Source organism: Mastigoproctus giganteus, chromosome 9 (assembly GCF_048544385.1).
Source record: "Mastigoproctus giganteus isolate SK-2022 chromosome 9, ASM4854438v1, whole genome shotgun sequence".
NCBI lineage: Eukaryota > Metazoa > Arthropoda > Arachnida > Uropygi > Thelyphonidae > Mastigoproctus > Mastigoproctus giganteus.
The window spans coordinates 87,365,765-87,379,002 of NC_143583.1; the positions used below are offsets into that span (position 1 = coordinate 87,365,765).

The 13,238-nt window shown below is 37.1% G+C and overlaps 1 protein-coding gene across 2 annotated transcripts in view; it reads right to left on the minus strand.

Annotated features, from left to right (window-relative positions):
• LOC150080527 (adenomatous polyposis coli protein-like) overlaps positions 1-13,238 on the minus strand; it is a 384,350-nt gene that overhangs the window by 103,225 nt on the left and 267,887 nt on the right. The window lies entirely within an intron of this gene.

Here is a 13,238-nt window from a genome sequence, read left to right on the forward strand (position 1 = left end):
GTCTATTCCATGGAGGTAAAGGCATATTTGCACTTTCCGCAATTTTGTTGAGATCGAGTTTCCACTTTTTTATTACTTCTAGAAGACGAATCCCAGCAGGTCTGGATTCATTAGGTTTGGATTCATAAAGTGTTGGCCATAAAGGTTGGTTGAGGTATACACAACAGGGGTGAGTTGGAAAGCTTCTTATTTTGGCAGCATATTGGCAGAGTAGGCGTTGTCTTCTAAGATAAAGGGGAGGGTCGTGTGCTTCTATATACAAGCTTTGTACTGGCGAGGTTCTGTAGGCACCTAGTGCTGATCGAAGGGCACTGTGTTGAATGGTGTTCACAGACCATAAGATGCTGTTTTTAGCTGATGCATATACTATAGCTCCATAGTCTAATCGTGACCGGATTAGAGAACGATATAAATTCAGCAATGACTGTCTGTCAGTACCCCAAGATGTTGAGGATACTGCACGAAGGATGTTTAGTTCCTGGAGGCACATAGTTCGTAGATAGGTTATATGTTTACGGAAATTTAATTTGGTGTCTAAGTTCAGACCCAATAATCTTATGGAATCTGTCATCGGTATTTCTCTGCCTTTCAGTTTTAATACAGGTTCCAGATGAAGCAATTGTAATTTACAGAAGTGTATTGCTGCTGTTTTCCCCTCAGTTAATTGATAGCCGTTGCTTTCTGTCCAAGTTTCAATTTTGTTTATTGCTATTTGTAGTTGTCTTTCAATGGTAGCCATGTTCGATGATTGACAGGAAATAGCAAGATCGTCTGCATACATAAACTTCTGCCGTGGCTGGGATGTCTCTTATAATGCTATTGGTACGTAATGCAAAGAGTGTGGCACTTAAAATCGATCCCTGAGGTACTCCATCTTGTGTGTGAATTTTGGACAGCTCATTCTGGAATCTTACTTGAAAGGTCCTGAGGTGAAGAAAATTCTGAATGAATTTAGGCAGGTTACCTCTCAGTCCAAGTTTGTATAAGTCTTGGAGGATTCCATATCTCCAGGTTGTATCGAATGCTTTGGTAATATCGAAAGTTATCATTACCATGTGCTGTTTTTTAAGAAAAGCATTTCGAATGTGAGCTTCAACCTTGATGTGGACATCAGTTGTACTCCTGTTACGGTGGAAACCAAATTGATGGCATGATATAGCATCTTGATCTTCAACAATCCAGACAAGTCTCTTGTGAACCATCTTTTCTATTATCTTTCCTAAACAGCTGGTCAAAGATATAGGACGATAACTATTGGGGGGGAGGAAGCATCTTTACCGGGTTTTGCTATGGCTACCCCAACTGACTGATGCCATGTATCAGAGTAAACATTCTCTTCAAAGATTCTATTGTAACATTTCAGTAGTACAGATTTTGAGTTTAGGCGGCGAAGCATTATGTAGAAAATGCCATCTGGTCCAAGAACTATTTCTAGAATTCTGGAGAGCTTCGTTTAGTTCATTCATAGTGAACAGAAGGTTATAAGAATAAGATTGTTTTGTAACAAAGTTAATTTTATATTTTTCCACGGACATTTTTTTGCATCTAAATGAGCCTTCATAAGATTGAGATGATGAAGTGACTGCAAATGTTTCTGCTAAAGCCTCTGCAATATCAGTTGGAGAAGAAATATCTATTCCTTTCCACGACAGGATTGGGGCTTTGGTTTGTTGATACTTTCCACTGAGAATGCGGATCTTTCTCCAAATATTCTGGGGTCAGTGTTTCTGTAGATGGTAGAACTGAATCCACGCATCCTGTTTAGCTTTTCTACGAATTCAGCGTGCTTCAGCTTTCAGCCGTTTATAGTTTATAAGGTTCTCCATTGTAGCATTTCGGCAAAACATGTTCCAAGTTTGTTTTGTTTCCTTTTGGCAAGATAGCAATCCCTTGTCCACCAACTATTATACCTTTGTTTTGTAAGGTTAACTTTTGGTATTGTGCTGACAGCAGCTCCAAGTAGTTCTACTATATGTCTAGTGGCATTATTAATAGGTGCAGTAAGAATCAAATGGTTATCAAATTGCACTGTTTTCGAAAACTTTTCCCAGTTAGCTTGGTGAAAATTCCACGTAATTCTTTGGTTAGATGTATAGTTTGCATCCGTCTGTATTTTGCAAATTATAGGAAAGTGATCACTGTTGTGAAGGTCAGTTAAATGGTCAGTTAAATGGATGAGGAACAGATCCAGAGCAGAGCTAGAACCTGTAGGCAAGTGGACATAAGTATGCACACCAGTATTCAGTAGTGTTAAGTGATGGTTATCAAGTACAATTTCGATCATCCTCCCTCTACGATCTATGTTCGGGGAACCCCACAAAGGATGATGAGCATTTAGATCACCTAGAAAGCATACAGGTTGGGGCAGTTGATTAAGTAAGTTGTCAAGTTCTGCAATGGAACACGAAACATTTGGTGGAATATAAATGGAGATAAGAGTGAGATTAATTCCAAGAACAATACGAACGGCTACTGCTTCTAGATTAGTGGAAAGCTGAACGAGTTTCGATGGTACATTGCTACGAACTAATATTGCTACTCCTCCTCTTGCTGGAGACTCAGAACATCTGTCACGTCTATATAGCGTATATCGTGAGAAGTATGGGGTATAATTTGATGATAAATAAGTTTCCTGTAGACAAATACATGCAGGATCATGCTGGTGCATTAAGTATTTTAATTCGTCAAGATTGCTTCTTAGTCCTCTACAATTCTATTGAATAATTTTCTGCATTACTTGGGTTTAGGTTAGGTGGATTGATCTGATCGTTTGTTTTTCCCCTCGATCCTGTTTATATTTCTCTCGTTTTGAAAAGACTGGGCGAGTAATATCCATCTCATCATCAGCATGAAGCAGGAGAACAGCATCTTCATTATTTAACTTCTCATCGATTTCCATAGTTCATTCAGTTGGTTTATTTTGTGTACGATAAGCATCTTTCTCCTTTGATAATGTGCCTGATTTTTTTTTTTTTTTTTTTTGATTTGGTAGTTGTTGGCGCATCGGCTTCTGTGGCCATATTGCACCTCCCAAGGTTTTTGCAGTACTTTGATCCAAGCCCGAGGCGGGAATCAAACCCGCGACCTTTGGGTTGCCAGGCAGGTACTTTACCCACTCAGCTAACCCGGTCGGCGATAATATGCCTGAGTTGGGAACATCTTGTGGCTTGGATGGCTTTGTATTAGTAACATTTGATGGACTCTTTGTTGCTGTCAGTGTCTCACCATCCGCAAGGATGGATCTAGCCCATTGAGTAAGAGATAATTTAGGAGGAATAGTAATATAGGTCTGTGTAGAAAATTCTTTAGTGTTTTTGACTGCATTGGAATATGTTTTGGCAGGCATCACATTTAATATCTGTTCACGTGCCTCTTGGTAAGATACATTTTTCTCTACCTTGTACTTCATTATTTTCTTTCCCATTTTCCATAATTCGCAAGTTCTAGAATATGCAGGGTGAGTACCCTAGCAATTGGGACACTTTGTCGTTGCTGCTGTACATTCAGTTTGGGAATGGTCTGATGAGCCACACAGGGGACAGATTGTCTTACCTTGGCATGCTGTTTGAGAATGACCATACTTCTGGCATTTAAAGCATCTAAGTGGATTTGGTATATAAGGTTGGATTTTACAGGAAAGGTAGCCAGCTTTTACTGATTCTGGGAGATTCGGACTGCTGAAGATAAGGATAACATTTCTTGTGGGTGTAAGGACACCATCTTGTTTTGTCATAATTCTCTTAGCACCGACAACACGTTGTGCTTTAAGTTGTTTGGCAATTTCTTCCTCAGAAACATTAAGGAGGTCCCATTCCGAGATGACTCCCTTTGAGGTGTTTAAACTTCTGTGCGGGGTTACCGAAATGGGAAGGCCTCTGAAGGTCATTTGCTTCAGGAGTTGTCTAGAATGACTGGGATTGGAAGTCTCTATAAGAAGATCACCTGAGCGAAGGCGTTTGACAATTTTGGAGTACCTGCTACAGCCTCTATGCTTTTCTACACAAGAAATAGCGATAAGCTACTAAGAGGTTTCGTTGATAAAGAGTGTAAAATTAGAAAAGCAGGTAGGTCATGTGAAGAATCATATTTTCTGATTCTTTTTGCTTGAGATGACTCAAGTTCATGCGAGCACGTAGGCTCTACAGTCGGTGATATTAATGGATCCATAATTGCTCCTTTTTGCCCTGAGTATTGGATTTATACTCAGACTACCAGCCCCACCACATGGAGGCAGGAGCGGTGCCACCAGTGACCAAGCGATACGAGATTAGTGGTTAGTTTGTTAGAGAAATTGGTTATATATATATATATATATATATATATATAAAAAAATAAAAGAGAAAGGTGTCTTTCCTTCCTTTATACGAAGCTTAGTTCTTTATTTAGAAAAAGCCAAAATTAAATAACTTTAAATAAAGTGGGTTTTAACAATCTCTACAATCTGTCGCTAAGAGAAAAGACGCTTTCAAATCACTTTGGAAATATTGCTATGATCACTCGCTTGGCACTCAGGGCCACTAATTAAGGCCAACCACTTAATGCACAGGGAGAATATATCCTCAGACTATGCAAACACCAAGGCATACATACTTGTAATGTGTCTGAAGGTGTTGGCAGGTGTTTTATGCCACCTTACATCATCCTACGCGGCATTCAAAGTGCCCATCTAGTTTGCATATCTTTACCCTCTGCTTCCTGTAAAACTGGGTGTTGGAAGGCATTGCCAACAATGCTACGCTTAAAGCTCTCGTCTAGTATAGCGTCGGTCTCAGGCAAGGATAGCATGGTTTTTTTTCTCCCGGAAACTGAGGAGTTTTTATTGTCCAGCAAAACAGAAAATCGACCTCAGGCACTATGCAGAATAACATGGCCTTAGTCATCTATGCTTCTAAAAAATAAAAAAAGATATTATTACTGAAGGCGTTCAAGGATTACTGGTAAAAAAAGAGGCTGGCAAAGCAGATTTGGTGAAAATGGCATCAGAGGTAAAACCAAATCAATTCAGAGGATGATAGCACAGATGAAGATTCTGAACTTCCCAATGTTACACTAAAAAGCATACAGGAAGGCATCAAGTTAGCTGAGAATTAGAATCTTATTTTTTGAATGCAGATTCTTGCATGAAAGGAGCCCAAAGTTCAAAAGGGAGCCTCAAAAATGTTAAGTTCCATATGATGAAATTCACAAAGATTTATAAAGCAAATGCAAACAAACCAAGATTAGTGATTTTTTTAAAGAGAGTAGAAGACACATGAAATCCAGAATGATATATTTTTGTTAACATTTTTTTAACGAAATGGTGTATTTTTGTTAGCTTTTGGAACATAGCCCCATTTGTACTTTTTTTTTTTCTTAGTCCTGTATAATATGGTTTCGCACAACACTGCATATTATGGGAACCTAACTACCGTGTTATACGAGGATTGCCTGTACTATTTCCAAAGTGCTTTAGCACTATAGACTGCCCATTGAGGTCCAAATATTCTTCCAATTTTCATTATTTCAATTCATATATATTCAGATATATTATTTAATTCTCTCTGATGTTTATCTGATGTATGGTAGTAAACAAAGTTTATCATGAAAAGAGATAACTGAATATGGTGACTTAGAACAGTGCCAAATTAAAACACCTGGAAAGTTTTTCTAAAATTTTGGCTGAAACTCTGGACTTTCTCCCTAAAATTACACTGACACTGTCTGCACAAAATTTGATAAGATTTTCATGTAAATATTTCTCAATGAAACCATTTACCTTGGGCATCAACACTAACAATAATGTTTGATAAATTATTTCTGCTATTCCTTCCAGCTCCACAAGATAAACAAAAACCATTAAAACTATCTTCAAAGTCTTGAATTTTGCCTTTTAAGTAAATGATTAAAATTTTACTTCCTTATTTTATACGTTTTTCAATAAGTTTTCTCATTTCAGTCAATTTATGTTTTGTAACAAGCAGGCCCATAAATCATCTAGATTGCAATGATACTCCCATATTGGTATTCTTTTCTTGAAGTTCTATTATATATTTCATATCTAAAAATGGTCAATTATTTTTAATTATACAATAGCGTCAAAAATTAAGATGGTAATTTCTAAATGATTTATTATGTTAAACTGATTCATGATCTTTTAATTTTTTTTCTCACTGATGATTGCAAATTTTCTTTATTTGAAGCATGAGCTTTAACAGAACATGATTGCCATTTCGATGAAATATGTAAGGGTTTAGAACTTTCAACATTTAAAAACTTTTGAGCACCATTTGCACCCAACATTTACATCACTAGCAATAACCAGCCACTTACATTTTTTGTTGAAATAATCAAGTTGTTTTACATTCCAGAAATACAAATTATTTGTTTTATTTTGTTCTGATTCTTGTGGAGTATCAAAAAACATTCCAGGCTAAGGTTCATTATTAATATGGTTTCATCCTTGTTCTCCTGCAGATTCATGTTTATGATATTTAGAAGGAACATTAAAAAAAAACTTTTCCAAACTTTCTCTCATTCTAATTTTTTTTTTTTAAATATTTTATTAAATTCTTGAATTTATAACTATCAAAAGACTGCACAAAAATTAACTCACTAGTCACTTACTACTTGTACAAGGTTTAAAAACACTAACAATGAGACCAAAGTAAAAACTAAACTACTTAGAAGCAGTAGCAACTACGTAATTCAAAGTTAATGATAACCTGGTGATTCCCGTAAAGAATACACAATGCTGCAGTATCACTATTTGTGTAGAGGTATACAATGGAGGTATTTAAATATTTTAAAACTTTAGAATGGCTCTTCTGGTGCATACCAGCTGAATATCAGCCCTAGTCTCTTGGGTATCCAATGGTGAAAGACTTCCTACTAGTCATTTTTTCCATTAAAATATAATGATTTTAATGGAAAAAATAAATGAATCCCATCATAGAACATTTTGTAAAAATAAACTCTATAAAGGGATTTGGTCAGCAGCAACAGCAAATTCATCAGCAGGGTTATCTAAGACTTTCCTACACCCAGTATACAAAGATCTATTCTGATTCTTTTTCTTCTTTGTATTCACACAAAAAAAAAAAAAAAAAAAAAAAAAAACCTTTGTCCCCATTCTTTGTTCTCTTTAGCCAGTGCTTTCTCATATTTAGCCTCAGCCAGCCTAACCTTTTATATGGTGCTATTACAGATTAACTTGTATCTGTTCTAGGCTGCTATCTTTTTTCTGCCTTATTAGACTGTCCAGGTCCAAATTTGTCTGTCTTGACATCCTACTCATGCTTTATTTTCTTAATGGTATTTGTGAGTTCATGGCTTTTCTGATTATTCTTTAAAAGGTATTCCATAATCCTAATATATTCTTTCTTCCTCTGCAATCTGCTCAATTCATATATGCCATGTAATGTCTTAAACTGTCATAGTTAAAGTGACCAGATTCTTAGTATTCCAATGGGGGACATCGATTGTACATTCCCCCCCCCACACACACATAATATTTGTTTTATTTCAGTGAAATAAAACAAATGAGGTCTAGAATATTCACACCCCTAGAATTTTGTCTAACATGCTGATACAAATAATAATCAGTTTATTTAAAAATTTTGTTCCCCATAATGAATTTCCCTCACATTTATTCCAAATCAGTCAAAGGCAAACAAATCACCCATAATAAGACACACACACACTTGCTTGCCCATTCCATCTGCATGCAGAGACTTGCATAGAAGTAATTTTCTGATCTGTACATTATATCTTTGCTTCCAACTAACTCACACCACACAGATTCAAGCAGGCTTTTGACTCAGCAATACACAAAAAAAAAAAAAAAAAAAAAATACAGTACATATAAAGTAGTCTACATTCAAGTCCCTGGGGAAGGGGGAACTGGGTAAGCTAAGGCAAATTAGAGGAAATCTCTGCTAAGAATGTAAAGAAAAGTAGAAGTTCTCTTTGCTTATGATAATACTAAAATGAAAGGGACAAATCAGATTCTCCAACTAAATATGAATGGTTGACATAAAATAAATATCTTGCATGTACATTCATACTTCCAGCATCTCCATTTGGGGCTTGGGATGTCAGATGTATATCAAAATGTAACAGGGAGTCGAATGAATGTGAAAAATGAGGGGGGAAATGGAAGAGGAATTGTTGAAGCTAAAAATAAATAAGGCACCTGGAGTTGATGGAATCTATCTAATTATATCAAAAAATATAATAATAAAAAAATAGCAGCAAAAGAGGTGAGCAAAACTATAATTAAGTCACAGTCACGCTTCCACTCACCAGGCTTTGACCACACTCCAGAAATTATTAGGGAAGAAGACTCTCCTTCCCAAAATTAGATTTCTCCAAATTACCCATCAAACCCTTTAAGCAACAATTTTTTTAGTTAAGATAGCATACGTATTTATTCACTAATATGAAGAAAAGTTCAACTTCTGATAGTCCTGGAATGGATTATGCCTTTAACACCTACTTCATATACTTGAATAATGGAGGACAAGATTATCCACATGCTAGTCAAAGAATTTTCAGCTCCAGGAAATGGATAAGTTTTAAAAATTTCTGCTGTTTTATTGACCTAACTACCCTATTAAATCATATTCTATAACTAGCTATATAATCCTAGTCAAGGTCCTTAGTTTATTTTGAATTTAGCTAGAGATTTTGCAGGTTACTACTTAATACACGTAGAATCCATGCGGGGGTGATCTGATTGAGGTGTATAAGGCCTTGAACAGGCTGAGAAAATTCAATGCTGATGGGATTCTTCTTCTTGCTCAGATTAAGAATCTGATGGGGCATAGATTCAAACTGAGGAAAGACAGTTGTAGAATAGATGTGCAGAAATTTGCCTTTAGCCAGGAAAGTGTTCCAGTATCAACTACCAGCAGGTAGTCGATACTGGAACTGACCTCATCTCTTGTTGTGGAAGTTGATAGCTTAAATAAATTTAAGCTGAGCTGGACAAGCATTTGGAGTGAACAGATGGAGGAAATGGGAGTTTTTTTTTTTTTTTTTTGCTGATGCTGCATAAGCTTGCTTTCTTGCATCGTATGCCTCAACTAATGCCAATCTTTATACCGGTCAAAACTTGCTGCTATTGTTATAGTACAGGTGTTCTTTAACTGAGTCTTGACACCCACAGGGGTCACAAAAAAAGATTCTGGGGGTCACAGCAAACATTGATAAAAGTGATTAAATACCTATTATAGAACTATTGAAATTATTATACACCAGCAGTTCTTAAATCGTGGGTCGGGACCCCTGGAGGGGTCACAAAAAAGAATCTGGGGTCACTAATAATTGTCTTATGAAAAGGGATCACGGATAAAAAAAAAGTTTAAGAACCTGTGTTATAGTATATTAGATCGTTATAGTATGGCATAACATATCTTGAACTTCAGAGATTAAGGTATAACGAAAAACTAGATGAATAGTACATAGCAGTGTGTTTAGGAATGTTAGCATAGCGCAATATTGTCAATTAATCAAATTTATTAATCTTCATTGTTAATCAATTAAATTCAATTTAAATGAAAATCATGCCACAGACTAGAGCAGCAAAGCAATGGGCACAAAGTAGCAGGAGTGTGCTGTGGCTCGGCGAAGAATCAAAGATAGCGATTCTCCAAAGCATCAGTCTAAAAATATGTGCAATTTATGAAATGTTTGTGAACTTTCTGGAACAGGAAATCATCTAGCCAAGGAGGATGTATCTGTGTGCTAGATACATGAGTGTGAAGAAATTGGGCACCAACTGAGCATTCTGATGGGTGTCTATTCAAGTTTGAGTAGTAGGGTAGATGCCATCGAAGGAATTAAAATGGAGAATCCATCAAGCTACCAACTGCCCAACTCAACACCAGACCTCACTCTTGTGCATTAGGCAACACTGGCAATCTTCAAGGCAGAATGTGCTGGTCCCATATGAGTTAAAATGGAGAATCCATCAAGCTACCAACTGCCCAACTCAACACCAGACCTCACTCTTGTGCATTAGGCAACACTGGCAATCTTCAAGGCAGAATGTGCTGGTCCCATAGGAGCTTAGTTATTGTTGGTGACTGTCAGGGAAATAGGAAATATATTATGCAAAAAGGATAGGTGGAACAGGACCAGGGTGTATCTGCCAGGGACAAAATCTGATGACATTGTAAAACAGATATCTTTTAAGGGCAAAAAAGTGATATTGTTGTACACATTAGCACTCATTGAGTAGGAGATCTGTGGACTTATTTAACAAATACAGATCAATGTCGGAAAAAAGTCATGAGTTAAGGTGAAATTTGACAGTGCCTGCAATTCTATCCAGACATGATAGGAGGAAGTATATGTTGAGCCTTGTCAATAAATTTGGCCCGGGAGAGATTATGCAAGGCTCATGAGTAGAATTTTACACATGGTATGTGCTTGCTAATAGAAGAAACTGCTTCTACAGGGATCGTATACACTTAAATAGAAAGGGTGCAAGAATATTTGCCGATGCTATCAAGGCAGTGTTAGGTGGGTTGGAAAACTGCTAGCTTGGAGGGATTCACAGACTAATCGACTAACAATAGCTGCAGGCAGAGCTGAAAGTGATTCTTGCACTGCTTCTATTGGAACAAGTAGGTCTTGAAAGCAAGGTGCTTGGGATTTCAGAGAACTGCTGGGAGTCATCACGGAGCAAGTAAATACACAGGCTCTTGTTGGGATATCAGACACATGGTGTCACACAGATATAAGGAATGCAGAATTGGAATTTGAGTACATGTACAGAAAGATGTTGTTGTTTGGGAGCATTAGCAACTAAGGCCATATTGCTCCGGGGATATGCTGTGGTCATTCCCTGACCTTTCTACATCCTCCGTATTTGGTGGTCACAGGCTCGAAATGCAGTCTAATCAAGAAGCGTGTGCTACGCACTGCTGCTCCTGCCCACTTGGCTATGGAGGCACCGTACAGAAAGAACAGTCAGGGAAGAGGGGTTATGCTGTTAGTTAACAAACAAAATCTAAGTCAGCACATCCAGTTGACATGTTGAGTTAGCCTGGTGTAACATAAAGCACAGGGAAAGCAAAAAATGAGAGTAAGAGTGTTTACAGGCCCAATGATTCTGTTGAGTACAATGAACAACTGTACACAGAAAACAGAAATACAGTAGACCAGTAAATCAGATTGTTTTGTAATGGGAGATTTTAACTTCCCAGCCCTGTTTAATTTTATTCCCAGATATTGACTGGAACTTGTAGATTTTTCCATCTAACACTAGCAAGCCATTTGTGGATATACTGTATGACTGTTTTATACAGCAGAATATTCGGAAGGCAACCAGGGGAAGCAATACTTTTGATCTGATTATCAGCAGTGATTAGTCATGAATTAAGGATTCTGCAGATAAAGGAACCACTTTGTGGCAGTGATCACAGTGTACTGATGTGGGATTTACTTAGAGATGTAATTATCATCAGAGATAAAGGGAAGGTTTTGCTTTCATAAAGGTAAGTAAGATAGACTCGGACAGTTTAGTTTTTAAATTCTATACAGTGAGACGAATTGATGTTAACAACAGCAAATTCTAAATTTATTCAAGGAATTAATATAGGAAATTGCTGGCTTTTCATACCAACTAAGAAATATGGTTCAAGGTTTAGGCCTAAATCGATGTCAGATGAACTAATGAGACTCATGGCAGAGAAGAAAAATTAATGGGATGCATATAAATCATCAGGTGACACAGATATAAGTAGATATAAGCTAGCTTGTAATCAAGTCACAAAGAACATTAAGCAAGCAAAAGCATATGACGAGAAATCTTTGGCAAAGGATGCAAAGAAAATCAGCAAAGGGTTCTTTTTACTTATATAAACTCTAGAAGGAAGGGGATGAATTAGATTGCTCACACTTGATATCGATGGTTCGACTGTTGATGATCCTGCTCAGATAGCTGATAATCTAAATGAGTATTTTGCATCTATATTCACACATGGAGTTATTACGGGAAGAAAATGCCATAAGTTTATCAAACTAACAGAGTGCTTAATGATTTTGTAATAACTGAGAACAAAGTGAAGAAGAAACTGTTGAAGTTAAACATAAGAAAGGCACCTGGGGTGGATGGGATCTAATCAGTTTTATAAAAGGAGGCAGCAAAGTAAGCAAGCAAACCCTTAGCTGTAATTATGAGAGCATCCTTGGATTCAGGAGAGGTCCCCATCGACTGGATATGCACAAAATTTATCCCAAATTCACAACGGAGCATCAAAGGGTGACACAAGTAATTACAGGCCTGTTAGATTAACTTCTGTTCTGGGGAAAATAATGGAACCACTAGTTAAAAAAACATTGCAGGATCATCTAGACAAGACTAGTTATAGTTCACACACACAGAATGGGTTTGTTAAGGTGAAGTCTTCTCTGACCAGTTTGACTGGATACTATGATGTGGTCAAAAAAAGGAACTGGATGCAAAAAATAATTTTGACATCATATACTGGGATTTCAGAAAAGCTTTTGATACTGTTGCACATGGAAGACTGCTGTACAAATTGGTGCAGTATGGCATTAAAGGTAAGTGGCTGCTGTCAATAAAGGAATGGTTGAATGGAAGAAGACAGAGTGGTAAACAATAGACACTGCTCTTCGTGGACCAATGTTTTTATTTGTGGTGTCCTCCCAGGGTATGGTGTTGGGCCCATTGCTGTTTTTCTATATTTATCAATGATACCAATGAAGGTATATCAGGCTTAATGTCCAAGTTTGCAGATGCAAGGTTGTTAATGACAGTAATAACAGTATGCTACTGCAACAGGATCTAGAAAAGTTTGAAAGATGGGCTGAGAAGTGACAACTGAAGTTTAACATTGACAATTGTAAAGTACTGCATATGGGTGACAGTAACAAATTGCATCCACTGGAGACCAGGCACCTGTAAGATGATCTAATTGAGGTGTATAAGGCCTTGAATGGTTTGAGCAAATTCAATGCTGATGGGATTCTTCCTCTTGCTCAGATTATGCACCTGAGGGGGCATATATTCAGACTGAGGAAAGACAGTTATAGAGTAGATGTGCAGAAATTTTCCTTTAGCTAGAGCGTAGTTGATTGCTGGAACAAACTTCCATCAGTTGTTGTGGAAGTTGACAGCTAAATAAATTCAAGGAAGAACTGGACAAATTTTTGGAGCAAATGGATGGTTCAAATGGGAAGGTTTTTTTTTTTTTTTTTTGCTGATGCTGTATAAGCTTTCTTTCTTGCAT